Genomic DNA, 21,758 nt, shown 5'->3' with positions numbered 1-21,758 from the left:
TATTGTTCTCTCTGTATTGTATTGCAGCTGAGAACAATAGATGAAAGGCTTATGCTAATAAACCATGGTGCACCTAGGCGCAGCAGAGAAGGCTAAATGAGAAAGGCTCCATCTGTACTTTTCAGGGGGTGTGGTCTAATCACAGGAGGCGTGGCCATGTACTCTTAGAAAAAATACAGAAAAAATAGTACTTCAAGAGACTCCCTGACTACAATGCAGCATACTTGCCTACTCTCCCAAAATGGCCGGGAGGCTCCCGAAAATCGGGAGACCCTCCTGGCCCCCCGGAAGAGCAGGCAAGTCTCCCGCTTTGACGGTGTCCCCCCTGCCCGTCCGCCCACTTTGTGTGTAAAGTGGGCGGTCCGGGCAGACGATGACGCGATTCTTGCTGATTCACGTCATCGTAGCCACGCCCCCTGCATTGTAATGCCGGTGATCGCGGCATCACAGAGCGGGGGTGTGGCTTAAAGAAGGCATCATCGTAACCACGCCCCCATCCTGCCATTGCTCTGCCCCCGTCCCGCCCTTGCTCCGCCCCTGTATTGCCTCCGGCCCACCCCCTCCATTCGTCAACGTGCTTCCGGCCCGCCTGTTGAGCCGACCTGGCTGCTCTCTCCCACAGAGAGCAGCCAGAATGTCGGTAAGTATGCACTGCAGCCCAGCACACAGCAGCGTGTGCCAGCCCAAGGAGAAGAGCTGCTGCTGCCAGGTAATGGGGGGGAGTGGGTGGGGGGTTGGGGCTAGGGTTGCAGGGCTGTGTATCACTAGTTGCAGGTGGTATTACGTGTGTTGTCAATGACCAAACATGCAGCACCAAGGTATCCAGCTTGGCTTTTGCAAACACTGTATTTCCTTTATCATCAAATAAGTCAGAGACAGGGTAGTGGAGATCCGTGGTCTGTAACCTGCTGCGGTCAGAGTTGCTGAGCGCCCTATGCGCTTCAGCGTGATTGGGATTCAGCAGCGTCCCCAGAGGGCAGTGAGAGAGGCCTGGAGACTGGACAGATTGCAGGACAGTATTATACTAGAGACCAGCAAGATACAGTAGCTGCAAAATTCCAAGTGAGTAGAGTATTGCAAGAGAACAATCAGTTTCACAGAGACGCAACCCTCCCCCCTCCCCCAATACAATCTTTGAGTTCCTCACTTTGCCATGTAACAGAATTCCATTCCGTGCTGTAAAATGATATTATACGGAACGTATAATCTATGTATAGAGCTGGTTGGCAGTGTGGTAGGGTCGGAGAAGAACTTGGAATACTTTATACCAAATTTTTTAAAGTATAATGTGAAATATTTTGCCCAAATATGGAACAAGGTGAATTCTTTGCAGAACAGTCTACAAAATCTCTTTTCTGCCCTGCTCTGAAAATGAATGCGCTGAGGCACCGTCCTTGTACTTTGCATTAATCTCTCTTACTCCCACCAACTGCTTCTCCCATTGGCTGACGTAAACTACTGTTCCTTCCTAAACGTTGTCATCTCGATTTGCTAACCTAGGGTATGCTGGGATGTGTAGTTCCACAACAGCCGGTGGGCCGCATGTTGAGTGCCCCTGCTATATGATTTGGTTTAAGTCTAGCCTGTACTTAGGGCCTAATTCCGCATGCTGATGCCCTGTGAAGTGTGCGCAGAAGCCGCACTGCGCCTGCGCACACTGTGGGATGCAACGTTATCTCACATCTGCGCATGCCTCTGCCTAATTGACAGGTAGAGGCGTTCCTGGAGCGGGAGGGGGCATTGGGGGGCGCGGTCCGGACAACACAGGCGTGTCCAGACTATTTGTGAGGCGGGCTGCAGCGGTTGTGTGAGGTCACACGTAGCCGCTGTGACCCGAAACATGGCGGGTAGCCGTCTGCCTTCGCAACTAGGCTGCATAGGCAGAGGGCTACCCTAAGTATGCGAAAGCATCATCGCCATATGATGCTTCTGCATGTGTGCAAGGGGGGACATAGGCAAACGCAGATGGGGTTTCTGGTTGCCTGGAAACCCCCCTCCTCTTGGCAAGTGGCTTAAATTCTGACAATAGCAATGGTATATAATATGATTACTAGAGCTGCCACCACATCATACAGTTTAAGCGGCAGAGGGCAAGTGCTGCACATGCCCAGTGGTAGCAGCTTCTTCTACCAAGTTTGTTGTGTGTGCGTGGATCTGAGTCCTCAATCAGTGCACCGTACCGGCATAGAGGAGCTACCAAGAAGAAGAGACAGGAGCCTTACCATGACGTGGGAGAATGTGTGCTTAGGGCAGTACTGGTTCTATTATCTTGTGTATTTATTTATTATGGTATGTTACCCTTTTCCTGACCACACATTTATATTATTGAAATATGTTTGATGCAGCCTACACTATAGACCACCTATAGTGTTAAAAAAGAATACTGTATTCCATACATATCAATTGCATAAAATGACCAATATTTAAGGTCCAGGGTCGTTACTAGGTTCTTCTACTGCTCCTACAGACTCCCATACTTGCTCCAATGTTCCGCAGCGTGGGGGGATTCTGGATTGCATTTGGAAACCCCCCTCTAGAAAACCTGCGTTTGCCACTGGGGGAGGCAGGACCCGGCATGTCCTGTGCTGGGCGTCCCCCCGCATGTCAGAGTAATGGATTGTAGATGTGCGATCCCTTACTCAGAGGCACTGCACAACAAAAGAGGGTGTTGTGTTGTGCCTCATCTGTTTTGCTTTTTGCAAAATTATGATTATTGGGGTGTCATTCCGAGTTGATCGCTCGCTAGCAACTTTTTGCAGCGCTGCGATCAGGTTAAATCTCTGCAAACCTGCGCATGCGTATGCACCGCAATGCGCAGGCGCGTCGTACGGGTACAAAGAGGATCAGTGCTGGGCGATGGATTTAACGAAGAATCCATTCGCACAGCCGATCGCAAGGAGATTGACAGGAAGAGGGCGTTTGTGGGTGTCAATTGGCTGTTTTCTGGGAGTGTTTGGAAAAAGGCAGGCGTGTCCAAGTGTTTGCAAGGCGGGTGTCTGACGTCAATTCCGGGACCAAAAAGACTGAAGTGATCGCAGCGGCTGAGTACGTCCAGAGCTACTCAGAAACTGCACAAAACTTTTTTGTGCCGCCGGCTGCAAAAGCGTTCGCACACTTGCAAAGCAAAAATACACTCCCCCATAGGCGGCGACTATCTGATCGCAGCGCTGCAAAAAGTTGCTAGCGAGCGATCAACTCGGAATGACCCCCCATTATCTGTTAATGACTGAAAAATGATGTCTCTCCGCAAACCACCTACAACTATGAAAGTCTAGACCACAAAATAATTTCCCAGTGAGGTCGACACTTTGGAAGATCATCAATGTAATAGCAATAGTAAACATGTTGCATATATGAAATGAATTCCATAAAGAGATGCAGCTGGCGTCACATTCTTCATATACTGTATCACTGTGATCAAAACCTCATCCACACTACACATTGGGGGTCATTCCGAGTTGTTCGCTTGCTAGCTGCTTTTAGCAGCATTGCACACGCTAGGCCGCCGCCCTCTGGGAGTGTATCTTAGCTTAGCAGAAGTGCGAACGAAAGATTAGCAGAATTGCTACTAAATATTTTCTTGCAGTTTCTGAGTAGCTCCAGACCTACTCCTAGATTGCTATCAGCTCAGTCCGTTTAGTTCCTGGTTTGACGTCACAAACACGCCCTGCGTTTGGCCAGCCACTCCCTCATTTCTCCAGACACTCCCGCGTTTTTCCCTGACACGCCTGCGTTTTTTAGCACATTCCAGGAAAATGCTCAGTTACCACCCAGAAACGCCCCTTTCCTGTCAATCACTCACCGATCAGCAGTGCGACTGAAAAGCGCCGCACAAACACCAGCAAAACTGCTAGGTTTTTAGTTAAATAACTAAGCGTAAGCACGCTGCGTACCATGCGCATGCACATTTAGCAACAAAATCGCAGCATAGCGAAAATCGGCAACGAGCGAACAACTCGGAATGACCCCCAATGTTGCAGAATATGCTTTTCTGCTCAGGCAGGTGGGGAGGATGAGGGGTAACTGTGACGGGTGTGGTATGGAGGGTCGACCACTATAGGTCGACAGTAAGTAGATCGACATGGGTTCTAGGTCGACAGGGACCGTAGGTCGACTTGTACTAGGTCAACATGACATAAGGTCTACATGAGTTTTTTCACTTTTTTTTGGTGTAGTTTTCTCTGTACATTGGCCCTCATTCCGAGTTGATCGCTAGCTGCTTTCGGTCGCAGCGTGGCGATTAGGTGAAAAAGCGGCATTTTTGCGCATGCGTATGGGGCACAGTGCGCACGCGTGACGTACTTTCACACAAAACTATGCAGTTTCACACAAGGTCGAGCGACGCTTTTCAGACGCACTACTGGCCGCAGAGTGATTGACAGGAAGTGGGTGTTTGGGCGGAAACTGAGCGTTTTCGAGGAGTGTGTGCAAAAACGCAGGCATGCCAGAGAAAAACGCAGGAGTGGCTGGCCAAACGCAGGGCGTGTTTGTGACATCAAAACAGGAACTAAACAGTCTGAAGTGATCGCAAGCTAGGAGTAAGTTTCGAGCTGCTCAGAAACTGCACAATCTTTTTTTGTAGCTGCGCTGCGATCCTTTCGTTCGCACTTCTGCTAAGCAAAGATACACTCCCTGAGGGCGGCGCCTTAGCGTTTGCACTGCTGATAAAAGCAGCTAGCGAGCGATCAACTCGGAATGAGGGCCATTGACCGGGAACCCCAATTAGTGCACCGTGTCGCCTCGCAGCTTCGGGAAAGGTTACCGTTCCCAATTGTAGTCCACGTGCATCGTGATTCGTAAAGTATGAAAAAGTAAAAAAAAAGGAAAGAAAATTTTTTGAAAAACTCATGTCGACCTAAAACATGTTGACCTAAAGTCCCTGTCGACCTAGACACCATGTCGACCAATAGTGGTCAACCTAGACACTGTTGACCTAGGTCTTATCAATCTAGAGACCGGATACCACCTATGACTAGGAGACCTATTCATCAAGCTAAACAGGACCATTATACATACAGAAAGAGTAGTTTTTAGTAATGGCCCGTTCAGCACTGCTGGAACACAGGTGGTATTACTGACATCTCCTGCACACTACACACCATCCCCGTACACTAGTATGTGGGCCAAAATTTATTAAGCTCTGAAAACTAGAAGTTTGATTGCAGGAATTGATGGCATTAGCTCCCAGGGCCCCTTTCCTTACTACTGGAAGGATGTTGGTGTTGCTCTGCATGCACTGTACTACTGTCAGATTAAAGCAGCAGAAATCGGGCTTGCGCGGACAGATACTTTTTCGGCGTAGCTGCCCCCTCGATGGAGCAATACTGAATTGCTGCCGCACAGTAGTTTTGGATCTGATCTACTGCCGCAACTCTTAGCAACTCTAAGATCGTTAAATTGCAAGTCACCTGTACAGAATCGATGAATAGGCCCCTAGAACATGTAACTTTATCACATAACATGAAGGGTGACCAAGAAGAATACTGTATACAGAACTTATACAACATAAAGACTATACAGTGATAACGGAACACCCTGCACCACCTACTGCCCCTCCAGCAACACTCCCAAAAACGTTTTTAAACAAAGGGCTCAGAACAGTAAGTATTCAGGATTAGTTGTTATACACAGACTTTATTTTACTTCAGCTGATTTTGTCCATCACTTTCACTCTGTGGCATCCTGCTGCCTCTATTCCTCTCCTCACTTTCTGTCTGTGGCTTATTGCTGCCTCTGTTCCCCTCCACTTTCTCTCTGTGGCATCCCGCTGCCTCTATTCCTCTCCTTACTTTCTCTCTGTGGGGTCCTGCTGCCTCTATTCCCCTCCTTACTTTCTCTCTGTGGTATCCTGCTGCCTGTATTCCCCTCCTCACTTTCTCTCTGTGGCATCCCGCTGACTCTATTCCTCTCCTTACTTTCTCTCTCTGTGGTGTCCTGCTGCCTCTATTCCCCTCCTCGTGCTCTCTGTGGTGTCCTGCTGCCTCTATTCCCCTCCTCGTGCTCTCTGTGGTGTCCTGCTGCCTCTATTCCCCTCCTCGTGCTCTCTGTGTCGTCCTGCTGCCTCTATTCCTTACTTTCACTCTGTGGCTTCCTGCTGCCTTTATTCCCCTCCTCACTCTCTCTGTGGTGTCCTGCTGCCTCTGTTCCCCTCCTCACTTTCTCTCTGTGGCATCCTGCTGCCTCTATTCCCCTCCTTACTTTCTCTCTGTGGTGTCCTGCTGCCTCAATTCACCTCCTCACTTTCTCTCTGTGGCTTCCTGCTGCCTCTATTCCCCTCCTCACTCTCTCTGTGGTGTCCTGCTGCCTCTATTCCCCTCCTTACTTTCTCTCTGTGGTGTCACCTCCTCACTTTCTCTCTGTGGCTTCCTGCTGCCTCTATTCCCCTCCTCACTCTCTCTGTGGCATCCCGCTGACTCTAATCCTCTCCTCACTTTCTCTCTGTGGAGTCCTGCTTCTTCTGTTCCCCTCCTCACTCTCTCTCTGTGGTGTCCTACTGCCTCAATTCACCTCCTAGGTTTCTTTTTATGGCTTACTACTGCCTCTATTCCCCTCCTCACTTTCTCTCTATGGTGTCCTGCTGCCTCTCTTCCCTTTCTCACTTTCTCTCTGTGGCTTATTGTTGCCTCTATTCCCCTCCTCACTTTCTCTCTGTGGCTTCCTGCTGCCTGTATTCCCCTCCTCACTCTCTCTGTGGCTTCCTGCTGCCTCTATTCCTCTCCTTACTTTTTCTCTGTGACGTCACCTCCTCACTGGCTCTCTGTGGCTTCCTGCTGCCTCTATTCCCCTCCTCACTCTCTCTGTGGCATCCCGCTGACTCTATTCCTCTCCTCACTTTCTCTCTGTGGAGTCCTGCTTCTTCTGTTCCCTCACTCTCTCTCTGTGGTGTCCTGCTGCCTCAATTCACCTCCTAGGTTTTTTTCTATGGCTTACTACTGCCTTTATTCCCCTCCTCACTTTTTCTCTATGGTGTCCTGCTGCCTCTCTTCCCTTTCTCACTTTCTCTCTGTGGCTTCCTGTTGCCTCTATTCCCCTCCTCACTTTCTCTCTGTGGCTTCCTGCTGCCTCTATTCCCCTCCTCACTTTCTCTCTGTGGTGTCCTGCTGCCTCTATTCCCCTCCTTACTTTCTCTCTGTGGCGTCACCTCCTCACTTTCTCTCTGTGGCTTCCTGCTGCCTCTATTCCCCTCCTCACTCTCTCTGTGGCATCCCGCTGACTCTATTCCTCTCCTCACTTTCTCTCTGTGGAGTCCTGCTTCTTCTGTTCCCCTCACTCTCCCTCTCTGTGGTGTCCTACTGCCTCAATTCACCTCCTAGGTTTCTTTCTATGGCTTACTACTGCCTTTATTCCCCTCCTCACTTTCTCTCTATGGTGTCCTGCTGCCTCTCTTCCCTTTCTCACTTTCTCTCTGTGGCTTCCTGCTGCCTCTATTCCCCTCCTCACTTTCTCTCTGTGGCTTCCTGTTGCCTCTGTTCCCCTCCTCACTTTCTCTCTTTGGCATACTGCTGCCTCTATTCCCCTCCTCACTTTCTCTCTGTGGCTTCCTGTTGCCTCTATTCCCCTCCTCACTTTCTCTCTATTGTGTCCTGCTGCCTCTATTCCCCTCCTTACTTTCTCTCTGTGGTGTCACCTCCTCACTTTCTCTCTGTGGCTTCCTGCTGCCTCTATTCCCCTCCTCACTCTCTCTGTGGCATCCCGCTGACTCTAATCCTCTCCTCACTTTCTCTCTGTGGAGTCCTGCTTCTTCTGTTCCCCTCCTCACTCTCTCTCTGTGGTGTCCTACAGCCTCAATTCATCTCCTAGGTTTCTTTCTATGGCTTACTACTGCCTCTATTCCCCTCCTCACTTTCTCTCTATGGTGTCCTGCTGCCTCTCTTCCCTTTCTCACTTTCTCTCTGTGGCTTCCTGTTGCCTCTATTCCCCTCCTCACTTTCTCTCTGTGGCTTCCTGCTGCCTGTATTCCCCTCCTCACTCTCTCTGTGGCTTCCTGCTGCCTCTATTCCTCTCCTTACTTTCTCTCTGTGACGTCACCTCCTCACTTTCTCTCTGTGGCTTCCTGCTGCCTCTATTCCCCTCCTCACTCTCTCTGTGGCATCCCGCTGACTCTATTCCTCCCCTCACTTTCTCTCTGTGGAGTCCTGCTTCTTCTGTTCCCCTCACTCTCTCTCTTTGTGGTGTCCTGCTGCCTCAATTCACCTCCTAGGTTTCTTTCTATGGCTTACTACTGCCTTTATTCCCCTCCTCACTTTTTCTCTATGGTGTCCTGCTGCCTCTCTTCCCTTTCTCACTTTCTCTCTGTGGCTTCCTGTTGCCTCTATTCCCCTCCTCACTTTCTCTCTGTGGCTTCCTGCTGCCTCTCTTCCCCTCCTCACTTTCTCTCTCTGGCTTCCTGCTGCCTCTATTCCCCTCCTCACTTTCTCTCTGTGGTGTCCTGCTGCCTCTATTCCCCTCCTTACTTTCTCTCTGTGGCGTCACCTCCTCACTTTCTCTCTGTGGCTTCCTGCTGCCTCTATTCCCCTCCTCACTCTCTCTGTGGCATCCCGCTGACTCTATTCCTCTCCTCACTTTCTCTCTGTGGAGTCCTGCTTCTTCTGTTCCCCTCCTCACTCCCTCTCTGTGGTGTCCTGCTGCCTCAATTCACCTCCTAGGTTTCTTTCTATGGCTTACTACTGCCTTTATTCCCCTCATCACTTTCTCTCTATGGTGTCCTGCTGCCTCTCTTCCCTTTCTCACTTTCTCTCTGTGGCTTCCTGCTGCCTCTATTCCCCTCCTCACTTTCTCTCTGTGGCTTCCTGCTGCCTCTATTCCCCTCCTCACTTTCTCTCTGTGGCTTCCTGTTGCCTCTGTTCCCGTCCTCACTTTCTCTCTTTGGCATACTGCTGCCTCTATTCCCCTCCTCACTTTCTCTCTTTGGCATACTGCTGCCTCTATTCCCCTCCTCACTTTCTCTCTGTGGCTTCCTGTTGCCTCTATTCCCCTGCTCACTTTTTCTCTATTGTGTCCTGCTGCCTCTATTCCCCTCCTCACTTTACCTCTGTATGTGGCTTTCTGTTGCCTCTATTCCCCTCCTCATATAATGTCACTGCTATAATGTTACATGCAGCCAAGTTTTCACATCACTTATCTCCTGATATACTCTGTGCTGCTGGGGTGCTCTGCTCCTTCCACTATATAACGCTCAGTCTGGGCTACTTTTACGAAGTTGTAACATTTGTAAGCTACTGCTTATCCGCAGGGTGGAAATGAAAATGTAAAGGAGCATTCACATACAGAGTAAAGCACACGGGTGTATGTCAGGGGTGGCACTCCATAAACCGGCTGTCGGGATCCCCGCGCTCAGCATACCGGCACCAGGATCCCGACCGCCGGTATACCGACAACTATTCTCCCACTTGGGGTGTCCACGACACCCCTGGATGGAGAAAAAATAGCGTGGCACACGTAGCATGCTTCCGTGCCCGCAGCGTGGCGAGCGTAGCGAGCCCACAGGGTCTCTTTTGAGATTACCTCACTGCCGGCATTCCGGCTAGTGACGTAACAAGGCCGGTGTGGCCCGCACCCTGGTGTGACGCCTGGGTGACACCAATCTGTAGGTTCCTCCGCAGTAACCGGACCCGGGTGCTGCAGTGTAAAATTCTGCTACAGCACCTGGCTCCTGTAATAGTAGAGGAGCCGACAGCACTGTGAGACAGTCATCCGGGGGGCAGCCCAGTACAGCCCTGCATCTCCGGAGATGGGCACGCTCCTAGAGTGACGATCCACGAGGCCACGCCCAATTCTTTGAAGCCATGTCCCCTTTTTGCCGCGAGTGCACGCTAGCATATGAAGGGTGAGCACCGGGTGTCACCACACCCGGTAATGTCTCTGATTTCAGCTGTTGGAATCCCGGCGCCGTTATGCTGGGCACTGGGATCCCGACAGCCGGCCATTTGTAGTACACCCGTATGGCAGCTAGGGGCTAGGTGGCTATGGCTATGCCTATTCTGTGTGCATTGCACACAGAGGAGAGGGGCAATTTGTCCCCTGCACAGCTGGCCTGCACCCCAACCAGTTCCCTAAGACAAACCCGGTCCTGTATAATTATTATCCACTCCCCCCCTATTGACACCCCTGGATATCTGTGTGTACAGAAATGTTGTATTGTAAATATCTCACAATATACAAATGAGATTTAACTTTCTATTCCAATGTACAGTAGCCACAAGATCATAAGAATATTTACTAGATGCCTCTGATCTCTAGTAAGCACAGCGCTGGGAACACTCATTAGCCCACGTCAGACCGATATAAGACAAATACCTCTAGACAGAAACATTTTACATATCACTGGTTTGAGGTTTCCGACATGCACAGAGCGCCGGAGTCATAATATAAAGCAGTAAACAGGCGCAACGTGAATGTCTGCAGCAAAATGTCAGTGAATTGGAAGTGACAGTACGGGACATTTACAGATACAATCACACACCAAAATATAACATATTCTCTCAGCAAGAAAATTGCAAAAGTCAAACTATTCCTATTATTCCTGTACTCAGCAATGTATGAGATTAGATCATACAGGCACAGTGGGTTTTAGAAGAAAAGTAAATTGGAAAATTCTTACAGGTCAATCAGATAATAAATAGCATTAATGGGTAATTATATGAACTGGTTCAGCAACGCTGGCAAGATTTGACTAAAGTTACAAGAACACGGGGGGTATTATATATTATCCTACAGTCAGCCAAAATGCATTGCAAAGCTGCAGGATGGCCATTGCAGGATTTCATGCAGGTTATTTATACAAATTGTAGATTTCTCAGGTCTTAACCTATTTACCGTTACTGATGCTGTAATTAGGGAATGCAGAGCAAAGCTATTCCCCACATACAGGTAGTAATGTCATCTCAGGATGGCGCTACCGTCCTTTACTGTGGGATTACCTTGCCGAGTCACAATGCTATGCACATGTAGCCGTGAAGGTCACAGCACACCATTGTGTTGCATTAGGCTGCTGGTGAAAGGATTGCCAGGGCACCCAGGGCAGCGATTGGCATATTACATAACGGTGGAAGCTCACTATGAGAAGTATGGATCAAAGCCATTTTGCTGAAAACCAGTGGCGCCGAGAGAGGGGGGGGGGGGTACAAATTACCCGGGCCCAGGTCTGATGGTGGGGCCCAGAGAGGGTCCAGTAGGGGCCCAGGCCCCCTCCCCCTTACCTGGCAGCTCTTCTTCTCAGCCCAGCACACGCTACTGTATACTGGGCTGCAGTGTGGCCATGGAGGTGATTAAAATACTATTTTTTTTCAGTATTATTTTTTAAGGGTACATGACCACACCTCCTGTGATTAGGCCACACCCCTTGAAAAGTACCGGGGCCCAGCCCGGCTCTCGACTGCCCTGGGTCTACCACATACATCCAGATCCTCATATGTAAGAACAGGGGGGGATTAGGTAAAAACAGAACTGTCTGGATCCCAGAACGCCAGGACGGACCCACTCCCTGCAGCAAACTCTGCCACTCTGGGACTTATAGTGCGTGTCCTCGCCTGCGGGTCGTCCCATTCAGCCTGTGAAAGTTGTCACCGTAGAGACGGGGAGGGAGAAATTACAGCCTCCCCGTAAGGTCCAGACCGTTCCGGTTATTACCCCATCCCCAGATTGGGTGTGATACAATTTACTGACGGACGGAATGCTGGCGGTCACATGACCGACACAGGAATTGGAGCGACGGGTGCATTCTAGACCAACTTGATCTTCTTCAGTGTTGCAGTTGGTCAATGTACTTAAGGAGGAATGGCTAAAAATACCGCCTGCTGTTGTCCAGGATCAGATAACTGCAGTGACCGCACATCCCTGGATAACTGTCTGCAGTAATCACTGCACATGGTGGACCTACAGAGTACTGATGTCAATACAATCTTTTTATCTATTTGCTGTCCATGTCCAATCACTTTTGTCTACATAGTGTAAAACCTGGGGCGGGAAGCATCAAGGATCGCATTCAAACATCCAATGAACGCAAGTATATCAGCGGCTATTAATTACGTATGCACAAAGAATTATACAAAGGACAGCTCTGTCCTTTGTGTTGTCGGGACTGCTGGGTTTGTGTCCTGCTGCACATGTGTCATATGACGCACACTTCGCAGGGGATGCTGGGAAAGATCCGATTGGAGCTCTCTCATTCTAAAAGCGAAAGATAGCCCTTTGGCTTCTATTGGTTAACGATGGCGTTACTCACCCGGTCCAAACGTCAGAATGTACCACCCCACCCCTGGTGTGACAAAAAATGTCACCTCACCCATGAACATCAATTCTGAACACAAAATGGCCGCCCCCACTCTTCTCTGCTCTCTAATTTCCTTCATATCATCAAAACAGTTTTTCCCTGAGATCTAGTCAGCCTACATCTGACGGATTCCATCCCAGGGTTATTAGTTACAAACCAGCTTCCAGCAAATTATTCAGTTTACTCTTTTCCAGTCTGAGTGGAAATGAACAATGACAGCGCAAGGAAATATAAGCGCTCAATCTTTCCTCCCTCGAGGGCGATGGTGAAAAGCTTTTCTGAAAGGCTTTGTTAGATCTGCCGCGACTCTCACCTGCTACACTACTCAGTGCACTTCAGCCGCTGAAAGGAGGACTCAGATTTATGTTCCAGGCAAGAAAAAGGTTTTACAAGTTCCAGGGTAAAATCAAGAAGCTTCTTCCTTGCAAACTGCTGAGGTAAATGAGGCCATTATTGCAGTGACGGGGATGAAGACGCTGTGTATCTTTCACATGAAGGGAAATTTGGGATTCGCAATCAGCTGCTTGAAATTGCAGCAGTTACATAAATAAGACATAAAAAAGATAAAAAGATCTTTTGTTCATACTACTAGTGTTTATCCAGAAGAAGACACGTGACCATTGTCAGTGTAGCCTAAAAGCTGGAGAAATTATTTTACCCGACCACAAAAGATGGTAACCATATAAATCCACTGTATACGTCACTCCCACAATGTCCTTTAGTAATAAAAACTGTAGATACTGGGAATGATTCAGAGGTGGACAGAACTAAAACATAAATTGGGCAGTACGGACGGTGTAGTGGTTAGCATTACTTCCTCACAGCACTGAGGTCATGAGTTTGATTCCCACCATGGCCCTACCTGTGTGGAGTTTGTATATTCTCCCCGTGCTTGCATGGGTTTCCTCCGGGTACTCCGGTTTCCTCCCACAATCCAAAAATATACAGGTAGGTCAATTGGCTCCCAACAAAAAAATTAACCCTAGCGTGAATGTGTCTGTGTGTAAATAAATAAATGACTTGCCTACTCTTCAAGAACCTGCAGGAGACCAATTTTTCAGGATACTGCCACGCATCCCCAGAAGAGTGGCCACTCCTCCTGCATCCTGCCCACTTCCTAGTGAAGTAGTAAGAACGGGGTGAACAAAAATGGGAATCCGTGGAGATCCATGCAATTTCCATAGGAGTTCCTTAGCAATAACCGGGGGAGTGATTAATGGCGGTGGACGTGTTGGGGGCGCAATTCCACTGGAGCCGTGGGGTTGCTAGACTGTCCGATGGTGTGGCTGATGCCTGGTTGACAGTGCGTCTTTGTGCTCACAGTGGAATCACCCCCGTGGCCAGTGGGCGTCTCAGTATCACATCCATCGGCTGCAGCAGTAGTATAAACACTCAGTAACAGCTGTAACTTTGTCACAGCTGCTACTGCAAATGCGCCCACCTCTTAATGACCCCCACAATTACCTGCAACGAAAGCACCCAATCCACTCTTATACGCTGTAAAGTTCCCATCACCTCTGCAGGTGGTAAGGGGTCCTTTAGCTTTGCTTACCCACCCTAACAGCAAAACACATCTTCCCATGCTGGTGGTGAATCAGTGCCATAAAGTGATATTTTAAAAAAAGTGTTTTTTCAGGACATTTATTGTTTGATTGATATTATTGATATTTTTTACTGACAACATATCTTTTAAATACACATTTATAAGTTTTGTATTGTGTGATCTTTTGTTGGTTATTCACACATGTCTGGATTCATTTTTTGCCATGCGAATAATATTTGTTTTATGACAAGCACATTGATTATTTATTGGTCACTTTCACTACTGGATGTTGTTTAGCGAGTGTCCACAGACTTGGAGTAGGCTGCTTCAGCTGATAAGGTGCCTCATTCAGGTTTGTTAGCAAATCAAAAAAGCATACCAATGGGCAGAACCATGTGCAGTGCAGGTGGGGCAGATGTAACATGTGCAGAGAGAGTTAGATTTGGGTGGGGTGTGTTCAAACTGAAATCTAAATTGCAGTGTAAAAATAAAGCAGCAAGTATTTACCCTGCACAGAAACAACATAACCCACCCAAATCTAACTCTCTCTGCACATGTTACATTTGCCCCACCTGCTGTGCAATATGGTTTTGCCCATTAATGTGCTTTTTTGGTTTGCTAACAAACCTGAATAACCCCCACAGGGGGCCAGACATTATATAAAAACGTTTTCCAAGTTAAAGGTTCCTGAATACTCGGGTGTTTTATATTCAGGTGCAGTACAGGCTGCGATACTTACCTTTGAGTATTGAGACCAGGTGGCGCCCGCGGCATGCTCCATAAGAAAGAGAAAACACCTCAGAACCACAGGGTAAATGCAGTAGGCACTGCTACCGTAATGTAACAGGTCTACATTTGTTTATTCCCCCTAACTCTACATTTATTTCAGTCTTTCCAATGTTCGCAGCTGTATCCAAGTAATGGAAGGGAGAACGCTATCTACAGGGGAGGGGGGAGCAGCGCCGAGTCTTTGCCCCGGGGGACAGAAAGCCTAGCTTCACCTCTGGATAAAGCTCATTATCTTCTAAAATCCAGCGTTTTTGTATTGTTCTCCCTCTTAAGACATTTTGCAGAAATTCAAGTGTAATGTTATGTTATGATGCTGCAATAACTGTTTCCTATATATACAGCCTCAACTCAACTAAGATATACAGCAGGGGTCTTTTTAGTAAACAGTTTTTGTGGAAAATCCTCCTGTAAGTCCAGTTTTTGGAGGAATTCCTCATGAATTATTTTCCAAATTGTACTGACATGGTAAAAATACCGACATTTAAAATACCGACAAGGTCAAAATACCGGCATTTAAAATACCGACAAGGTCAAAATACCGACATTTAAAATACCGACAAGGTCAAAATACCGACATTTAAAATACCGACAAGGTCAAAATGCTGACATTTAAAATGTCGACAGGTCAAAAAGTCAACATGAGTTTTTCATGATTTTTTTATTGAAACCGACTTGTCCATACATTACCATCCCAGTGGACCCGGAGGGTGAATATAATAGCACAACTACTGGGGGCATAACTGTGGCCATGCCCCTCCCCTATGAAGCCACACCCCTATTTTTTGCTGCGCACCTTCGGCACGCACTAACTGTTTTGCCACTTGGGGGGGGGGGGGAGGCGCCAGTGGAAACTTCCGCACAGCGCCACAAGGTGTAGAACCGGCCCTGGTAGAAGCCATCAACTGCGTCTTGGGAAAAAGGGATCTATTTTAGCCTTGGAGAGAGATAAACTTGCAATTAATCAGCCCATAACTGCCATGTTACAGGCTGAGTTTGAAAAATGACAGTTGAGAGCTGGGTGGGTACATGATCACTTTATCTCTCTCCAAAGCTTAGTACATAGGGGCTAATTCAGGTCACCGCATTCTTTGAGAGGACCCCGCACTTGCAGGTCCCATCTTGCGCGTGTGTGAGCAGTTAACTGCGAATGCCTCTGTCTGATTGACAGGCAGAGGCGTTCGCGGGGCGGCGAACAAGCGTTTTCGGGGTGTCATCGGGGAAAAGGGGGCGTGTCGGTGGCATTTTTGGGTTGGCTGCGTGTCGTCACATGCAGCCGCTCCGATTGACGAAATGGCGGCAGGATTCTTGCCGACGCAGCCAGGCTGTGCTGGCAGGAGGCATCCACAGGTTCTGCGACCAGCTGTATATGCGGCGCAATGCAATTTCTTCTTATCAGCAGAAACTAAGGTTGACTCTTGCCTGCGCAGCTTAGCTGCGGCCGCAGGAGTCCCAGCACCATCTTACCTGTCGCCGCGACCGTGCCCCGACACGCTCCCGGTTGCATCGCACAGCCCACAGTTCGGATTGCCCTGCCCCCGCAACGCTCCATTTCCTCCCTGAAAACGAAGCGTTGCCGCCCCCTCCCCCCCGCGACCGCCTCTGCTTGATTGACAGGCAGAGGCAACCGCATTTTCTGCAGCCCCCCGCAGAAAATGCGTTCACATGCGCAGTAGGGCCCGCTGCGCATGTGCCTGTGGCACCCCCGCAAAAATCTGACCTGAATTAGCCCCTTAATATGGTATTGTAAATATACTGAAGAAATGAAGAGTCTGTAGTGTCCTGTACTGCGGTGGTTGCAATAAAGCGGCGGTAGAATGGTTTTTGAGTCCTTTTTACCACATGCATTTCCAGGGGGACCCAGAATACTAACTGATTGTTTTTCGGTGGTCAATTCCTGTGACTTGGATGTGACCTTTGTATATGTGTGGCAGACAAGGACCCTCATTCCGAGTTGTTCGCTCGCTAGCAGATTTTAGCAGCACTGCACACGCTAGGCCGCCGCCCTCTGGGAGTGTATCTTAGCTTAGCAGAATAGCGAACGAAAGATTAGCAGAATTGTGAATAGAAAATTCTTAGCAGTTTCTGAGTAGCTCGAGACTTACTCCTACACTGCGATCAGCTGAGGCCGTTTCGTTCCTGGTTTGACGTCACAAACACGCCCTGCGTTCGGCCAGCCACTCCCCCGTTTCTCCAGACACTCCCGCGTTTTATCCTGGCACGCCTGCGTTTTTCCGCACACTCCCAGAAAACGGTCAGTTTCCGCCCAGAAACACCCACTTCCTGTCAATCACACTCCGATCACTTCAACGATGAAAATTCTTCGTTCGGACGTGAGTAAATCTACTAAGTTTTGTGCTAAAATACTTACCGCATGCGCACTGCGTACCATGCGCATGCGCATTTTTGCCTTAATCGCTCCGTTGCAAAAATCGCCAACGAGCGAACAACTCAGAATGATCCCCAAAGAGCGGCTGCGGCACAAAATGAAAATCTCGTGCGCACACATGCTTTGCGCTCCCATAAATGGCCTCTGGTTTATTAACATGTCATATGTGGCCTAGTATAAGCTGTTAATCTCTGTTATCAGCCATTTTAGACTGAGGAGAGACGGCTGCGGAACTGTTCACAGGACACAACTTTATCTTAAATATGCTCAGTTGATGACACAATTTAGTCATGGTCCTGCCCCCACGGAGCCATGACACGGGGCACGAGGGGGTGGGGCTGTAATTATGACACTTTGGCACGCCGTCCCGCCAAATCAGCCTCCTCTCTGGGATCGCTGAGGATTTGGACGGGCGTTTTGTATTTGCAATTGTGAGAAAATCCACATTCACAGTTCAGAAAGAAGGGGGGGAAAATAAGAGAAAGAAAAATAATGCATTTAATGTGCAGAAACCCAAAGCCAAGTCTGAGGATTAATGACACTATAATGTCAAGTACTATGAAGCAAAGTGAGCCAGGAATCATTTTCTCAGCTGAGCTAGGAGCGCCGTAGGCGAGCAGTACAACATATCCAATGTGGAGGTCGTTCGGGAGGATTTCTCTCCAGACACGACAGGTAGCAGTGCCATACTTGAGACTTAATGGGGCGAGGGCATTTTATTTATACCCTTCCTTCGTATTTTTAAGCTGCTAACACTCCAGCATAGATGTCACGGATAGATTCATGCTTAACTTTCTCTCAGTCATGTATATTGGACCATTTTAATGACAGGACACACAGAATTCTGGGAATGTTGGGAGGTACGTCCTGCACTGGGGCGTGTGACGGAACAAGTGTGTTCATATAGTGGGAGGAAGGGTATTGTGTCAGCTTCTCCCATTGGAGGCACCCGGTACAGTCCGGGAGGAAGTGAGGACGTGGTCATCATGTCTCAGTTTCTGAAATTGGAGTGTTGGCAGGTATGACATACAGTAGTGCTATTGATCACAGGTTCTCAAACTCGGTCCTCAGGACCCCACATGGTCCATGTTTTGCAGGTCACCTGTGGAATTTTAAAATGTGACAGTTGGTGATACACAGGGCAGCTGCTGGGTGACCTGGAAAACTTGAACTGTGTGGGGTCCTGAGGACCGAGTTTGAGAACCACTGATATAGATAGTTACATGTGCTGTGCTGATGACACGTTCCTAACTGTCTCGATTTAGGTGATATAACCGCGATTAGCGCGCTCCTCTGTCTGTCTTTCCCACGCTCAGGTACCACTGTCCTGTGGGCTGTATAGAGTATTGCAGAGCAGTAGTGTATGGGTTCTGTGTGCACCTGCCCTTGGGGCGCAATGCAATGTATGAGTATTTTGAAGGGAGAGGGGTGAACAGAAACACTAGACTAGGGGTCTATTTACTAAGCCGTATATGGAGATAAAGTGGCTGGAGATAAAGTACCAGCCAATCAGCTCCTAACTGCCATGTCATAGGCTGTGTTTTAAAAATGACAGTTAGGAGCTGATTGTTTGGTACTTTATCTCCATCCAAGGCTTAATAAATAGACCCCATAGTCCTAAGGGCAGAACAAGGGCGGGCAGTAATCTGAGGAAGGGTGAGACCACCAATGATGATGAAGTGGTTAGAGAGTGTTACTGATAGTTATCATAGCGTACTGTTATGACCATCTGCAAGATAAACACCTCCTGAGGGGTCTATCTGGGGATGAGCCCATGTGTAACCGTAATGCAATTACATGAACATGCCCTTGCTCAGCTTACAACGGCTCACTCCTACCCGGCCCAGCTACACCTCTCTAGGCATAAGGATTCCCAAGACAGCAATATGTAAATATCTACAGAGCATCCGGAAAGTATTCACAGTGCTTCACTTTTTCCACATTTTGTTATGTTACAGCCTTATTCCAAAATGGAATAAATTCATTTTTCCCTCAAAATTCTACAAACAATACCTCATAATGACAATGTGAAAAAAGTTTTTTTGTGATTTTTGCAAATTTATTAAAAATAAAAAACTAAGAAATCACACGTACATAAGTATTCACCGCCTTTGCCATGAAGCTCTAAATTGAACTCAGGTGCATCCTGTTTCCACTGATCATCCTTGAGATGTTCCTACAGCTTAATTGGAGTCCACAAGTGATAAATTCAGTTGATTAGACATGATATGGAAAGGCACACACCTGTCTGACTCTGTATAAAATCCCACACTTGACAGTGCATGTCTGAGCACAAATCAAGCATGAAGTCAAAGGAATTGTCTGTAGACCTCCGAGACAGGATTGTCTCAAGCAGGGCCGCAACTAGGTGTGTGCTGATGGTGCCTTGCCCACAGCGCAAATGCACTGCAGGCGCACCATCTGGCAGCACACCCCCCTCCATCACCCCCGCACGGCAGCTCTACCCAGTGAGTAACTAGTGTAAGTTCCGCCTGCCGCCGCCCCTGGAGCTGCCATGTGGTAGCATAAACCCGCGTGACACTAACACATCCCCCACCTGTGAGTCCCGCCGCCGAGTCCTACATGGAGAGGGAGCGCTATTTCAGCGTGTTGCTCCCCCTGTTTCCCGCCGGCGAGTCCCGCTGCTGCCAACTGTGAAAGGAACGGGAGTGGTGTTGCAGCTAACACATCCCCGCCGCCGAGTCCTACATGGAGAGGGAGCGCTATTTCAGCGTGTTGCTCCCCCCATATCCTGCCGGTGAGTCCCGCTGCTGCCGCCTGTGGAAACAACGGGGGTGGTGCTGCAGCTGACACATCCACGCCGCCGAGTCCCGCCGAAGGGTCCCTCATGGAGAGGGAACGCTATTTCAGCATGTAGCTCCCGGATCGTGTCAGTGCCTGGAAGCCGGATAACCCCCCACAGGTGACAATCACACACACACACACACACACACACACACACACACACACACACCACACACACACACTCTCTCTCTCTCGTGAAAAAAGGGGGCTCTGTTCCTGTAACATGTAGAAAACAGGGAATGCTGCCTAATGGGGGGGGGGGGGGGGGAGATTATGCCTGCCTAATGTGTGAAAAATGGAGACTCTGCCTGCCATGCTGTGTAAAATGGGGAGCCTGCCGTGCTGTGTAAAATGGGGACTCTGCCTGCCGTGCTGTCTAAAAGACGGACTCTGCCTGCCGTTCTGTGTAAAATGGGGACTCTGCCTGCCGTGCTGTGTAAAATGGGGACTCTGCCTGCCATGCTGTCTTAAAGAGGGACTCTGCCTGCCGTGCTGTCTAAAAGGGGGACTCTCTGCCTGCCAAGCTGTCTAAAAGGGGGACTCTGCCTGCCGTGATGTATAAAAGGGGGACTCTACCTGCCGTAATGTGTAAAAGGGAGCTCTGTAGCCACGCCCCTTCCCCGTAAAACCATGCACCTATATTTTATCACACGCCTGCAGCGCGCATTGACCTGTTTTATATATGGTGTGTGCGTTTTGGGGGGGCGCCAATGCTGTTTCTTGCACACAGCGCTAAAATGTCTAGTTACGCCACTGGTCTCAAGGCACAAATCTGGGGAAGGGTACAGAAAAATATCTGCTGCTTTGAAGGTCCCAATGAGCACAGTGGCCTCCATCTTCCGTAAATGGAAGAAGTTCGGAACCACCAAGACTCTTCCTAGAGCTGGCCGGCCGTCTAAACTGAGCAATCGGGGGAGAAGGGCCCTAGTCAGGGAGTTGACCAAGAACCCGATGGTCACTTTGTCAGAGCTACAGCATTCCTCTGTGGAGAGAGGAGAACCTTCCAGAAGGACAACCATCTCTGCAGCAATCCACCAATCAGGCCTGTATGGTAGAGTGGCGAGACGGAAGCCACTCCTTAGTAAAAAGCACATGGCAGACTATCTGGACTTTGCCAAAGTGCACCTGAAGGACTCTGAAGAAACACAATTCTCTGGTCTGATGAGACAAAGACTGAACTCTTTGGCGTGAATGCCAGGCTTCATGTTTGGAGGAAACCAGGCACCGCTCATCACTAGGCCAATACCATCCCTACAGTGAAGCATGGTGGTGGCAGCATCATGTTGTGGGGATGTTTTTCAGCAGCAGGAACTGGGAGACTAGTCAGGATAGAGGGAAAGATGAATGCAGCAATGTACATAGACATCCTGGATGAAAACCTGCTCCAGAGCGCTCCTGACCTCAGACTGGGGCAACGGTTCATCTTTCAGCAGGACAACGACCCTAAGCACACATTCAAGATATCAAGCGAAACTGCCCAAAGATAGGTGTGCCAAGCTTGTGGCATCATATTCAAAAAGACTTGAGGCTGTAATTGCTGCCAAAGGTGCATCAACAAAGTATTCAGCAAAGGCTGTGAATACTTATGTACATGTGATTTCTTAAGTTTTTCATTTTTAATTAATTTGCAAAAATCTCACGCTGTCATTATGGGGTATTGTGTGTAGAATTTTGAGGGGAAAAAAATAATTTATTCCAGTTTGGAATAAGGCTGTAACATAACAAAATGTGGAAAAAGTGAAGCGCTGTGAATACTTTCCGGATGCACTGTATATAATGCATATTTTAACAATGTGTTCAAAGACAACCTAAGAACAGTGGCAAGGAGCCACAAAGGCAGCGAGTGAACAAACATAAAAGTAAATAAACCCCAAATTGAACAAAGATTGTTGGATAAGGAACTTGCCCAATAAGACGATCGTTATATTGGGCCTAAGTCAGATCTGATCTCTGTTGTGCAAATT

The 21,758-nt window shown here is 48.6% G+C and overlaps 1 protein-coding gene across 1 annotated transcript in view; it reads right to left on the bottom strand.

The window, feature by feature from the left end:
* PCP4 (Purkinje cell protein 4) overlaps positions 1-21,758 on the bottom strand; it is a 180,814-nt gene that overhangs the window by 1,377 nt on the left and 157,679 nt on the right. The window lies entirely within an intron of this gene.

The sequence above is a fragment of the Pseudophryne corroboree genome, chromosome 2, assembly GCF_028390025.1.
Source record: "Pseudophryne corroboree isolate aPseCor3 chromosome 2, aPseCor3.hap2, whole genome shotgun sequence".
Lineage (NCBI taxonomy): Eukaryota > Metazoa > Chordata > Amphibia > Anura > Myobatrachidae > Pseudophryne > Pseudophryne corroboree.
The sequence above is the reverse complement of the archived record's forward strand: the minus strand, read 5'-3'. Positions and strand labels throughout refer to the sequence as shown.